The sequence below is a fragment of the Zingiber officinale genome, chromosome 1B (genome assembly GCF_018446385.1).
Source record: "Zingiber officinale cultivar Zhangliang chromosome 1B, Zo_v1.1, whole genome shotgun sequence".
In the NCBI taxonomy this organism is placed as follows: domain Eukaryota; kingdom Viridiplantae; phylum Streptophyta; class Magnoliopsida; order Zingiberales; family Zingiberaceae; genus Zingiber; species Zingiber officinale.
This window is the reverse complement of record NC_055986.1, coordinates 42,046,959-42,050,717: the sequence shown is the minus strand read 5'-3', so window position 1 is coordinate 42,050,717 and position 3,759 is coordinate 42,046,959. Positions and strand designations below refer to the sequence as shown.

The 3,759-nt window shown below is 27.6% G+C and overlaps 1 non-coding gene across 1 annotated transcript; it reads left to right on the top strand.

Moving 5' to 3' along the window:
* Positions 1-2,527: 2,527 nt before the first annotated feature.
* Positions 2,528-2,617, top strand: LOC121995191. Its single transcript, XR_006115852.1, has one exon. It is a non-coding gene; the product is annotated as a small nucleolar RNA SNOR75 (small nucleolar RNA).
* The last annotated feature ends 1,142 nt before the right edge of the window (positions 2,618-3,759 follow it).

The following is a 3,759-nucleotide window of genomic DNA, read 5'->3' as shown; positions in this document are numbered from 1 at the left end:
TTATAAATAATATTTTTCTTAGTTTAGAAAATAAATTTTATTCCTTAAATATTATAGAAAAAAGAAAAATAAAACAATTAATACACGATAGAGTGAAAAATAAATATCTAAATTTAATAAAATATTTTTTTTATTTTAAATAATGTATTTTTAGATAAGGATATGCACTAAATATCTAATCATATTCTAAAATTAAATTTTGATTATATATTACTTCTAAATATTTGATATCCACTTGCGTTAAGAGGACAACATTATTAATTATTAATTAACTCGTATCTGTTTTTTTTAAAGGTTTAACATGATAAACCAGTGCCGATCTCATTCGGATCTATTTTCTCATCGTTGACCTTTTATCACACATTAAACACGATTTCTGCCACCGCTAACTTTGACTCAATCTCGTGTCGTTGAAACAATTCCAAGAGAAAACAGAAGAATATGGAATACTTATAACATTCATACCAATTTTTCTACCTAAAATAGATAATTTAAAATAAAAAATTAATTTATCAACCTCCTTATTTTTTCTTTCTCGTCTTATTATATTTAGTAAATAGATAAAGTCACTAATATAATTTTTTTAAACTATTTATAACCTTTAAATAAGGTATATGATGTAAATGCTCTTATAAACTCCACCATATATAAAAAGCAAAACGCAGGCGAGTAACATCATTCGGGTTGAACAATCTAATTAAAAGTCCAAGGAAGACTAATTCTTGCATCCTCGTCGGCAACTTAGTGATAATGATCACGCGAATATGCCCTAATTAAATGATGATAATGATGGTAATAATAATAATAATAATAATAATATAGTTTATCGTCTCATATAAATTAATATTATAGCTTGGTCTATTACAGTTGCCATTAGGATACATTTAGTTTAAATTATCATATATAATTTTGATTATGTGATTATCAAATAATTATATAACCAAGGTTATAGGGAATAAAATATAACTAAATGTTGTTTGGTTCAATTTAAATAATGCAACAAAAATTTATTTATTTGAAGATTTTAATGAATAACCTAGTTTAATATTTTACTATATTACCTTTAGTTACAAAATCAATCATTATATTATTATTATTCTTATTTTTTAAATTCTACGTTTTTTTTTTCATATTTTTCTTTATTTTTATGTTTATTTTTAATTTTTTAAAGTTTTTTTATATTTTTATTTTTTTTACTTTTTTTTTATTTTTTATTTTTCCCCTATTTTTAATGTTTTTTTTCTATTTTTTCTAAATTTTTTAATATATTTTTAAATTTTTTTTACCTTTTAAAATTATTTTTTCTATTTTTATTATTTTTTCTATTTTTAATTTTTTTTAAAAAAAATTTATATTTTTTTACAATTTTTTTATTTTTTAAAATTTTTTATTTTATTTTATATATTTTTTATATTTTTCTTTTTTATCACATGTTTTTCTTATTTAGGATATTTTAGATAATTTTTTTTTTTTAACTCGAAATCAAGAAAAATCTTAATTTTTCAAAAATTTTTGAACATTATTTAAGAATCATTAATTATCTAAATTAAAAAAAATTTCGTTGATAATCTTATATGAATAGTCAAAAGAGAAATTAAGAATCACGCACCATGGCCAAACTTTCACTTTATCTCCTTCATCAGAAGAACCCTAAACCATTCTTCTCCGTCCTCATCATTTGTTATTTCTGCATCTCTCACCTTTCTCTCTATCCAGGCCATTCAAAGTCTTACCTTTCTGTCATCTGAATCAATGATTGCTCGTTTCAGTCGAAGAGCAAGGGAACGAATTGATTGTACACAAAATGGCACTAGAAATTCAGATCGACTGTGAGAGAAATGGCGAGTTCATGAAAAAGGCGGCATTGTTCTCAAGCTTGAACAAGATCTGAGATTAACATTGAAATCGAGAGAACAAGGGAATGCAAAAAACCACAGAATTCGAATGCCTAAATCTACGATTATCACCTTCCGCTTCTCTTCCTGCTGTAAATCATTATGAAAAAAATGATACCGATCACCATGATCTTGGAAAATGGATCAAAACCTAGATCCGACCCCCAAAGACGCCATTTTTCGAATCGGGAAGTTCGACAGATTCCGATGCGATCTTTAAGGAAATGTACCTTAAAAACTGAGCTCCAATCCAGCGCGAGTAACGAGCTTCGACAGCTCGCGGAGGCGGCGGAGGAGACAGTGAGAACGGTGAAGCGGAAGCCGTGAGACCCGCTGCATCAACAAGAACAGTCGCCCCAAGAGGCATTTTGGGCTCTTTCAACCGATGCCTAGTGACATAATTGGGCCGCAATTCTGGCCCATTAGCTAAAAAAGGGCATTTTCGTAAAAACGAGGATACCCTAGCTTCTCTCGATAAATAGCGACGAAACCCTCTCATGTTACCCAAAGCCAATGGCATCCATCGCGGCGCCGCTCGTACATGGTCTGTGCCTTTTTCCTCTCATCTTCTGATCTGGGGTTTTTCTTGATATTTTATTTTCTATTGTTGATCGATTCTGGATAATTGGGTTTCTTGGTGATGAGATAAATGATAGATGACGAGTCCGAATTTATCCATTCCATTCAACATGAGGACGAATCGAGGCATTTGTCTGAGAGAAATCCATTTTCTGCGTATTCTTTTTTATTTCAATTTCATCTTCTAATTCAATAGTTTTTTTTAACATTTTATTGCTAAAAAATGGTTGTTTATCTCGTTTCAACTCTATTTCATGCTGTTTTTTATACGACCCTCAATTTGCAGACGGGTTTGGCATTTCTTTGAGAGAAATACTCTCTCTGTCTGTTTATCCGAATTTCATTTCGTATTTGGTGATAAATATGCATTTTTGTTTAAAAAATAAGTCTTACGATCTGGCATTGTGATGAATCTTTTATACATTTCTGAGAATTTGTTCTCTGAGCGAGTATAAACCTCCTACTCATTCTGAATGCTATCCTATGTTTTCTTGAGTAACCGTGTTTTTATTATATTGCATTAATCTATTGATGTTTCAATATTTTGTATTATGAAGCTTTGGTTCAATCTTTTTAAACTTTGAACGAATGTTAATCTTATTAATATTTTCGATATTTTTTATTATTCCTGATGTCAGACTCAAATCACTGAGTAAATTCATATATCATTTTAAATAGATTGTTAGACACATGTTTTAGATCTATGGTTTTATTTTTCTAACTAATGATCGCTGTTTTCCTTGTTCGATTTTTTTTTAATTTGTGAAGGATAAATTAAGTTTTATTTATTTAATTATGAAAGAAAATCCATTAGCAATCTTTTCATCTTTCATATACTTTGAAACAATATCTTAGAAGAGAAGATGAGGGTAAGCATTCTGTTGGAAGCTGAAGAAGTTTAGGGTTTATAAAGAATTTTTTTTGTCTTTTCATAATAAAGTTATTATGGAAATTAAATTTGTAAATAATGTATTTGCCTAAAAAATGTACCTTTAACTCTGTATAATCGTAATTTGATTTGAGTATAAAAATATACAAGGAAAATTGTTGATTTGATATTCCTTTAAGATAAAATAGTTTTTAAAATTAAATAATAGATTTTATATTCAATTGAAACCGTATAAAATGTAGTCGATTGTTATTGGAGAAAAGGTGTAAACGTGTCAGAATTATGAGTGTTATGATTACTATGTGTTGATATATGGTTAATTATTTATTACATTTAAAATTTTAATATTTAAATGTTTTTTTAACGGCCCTCTATTTTTAAGTGAGCTTTTATATA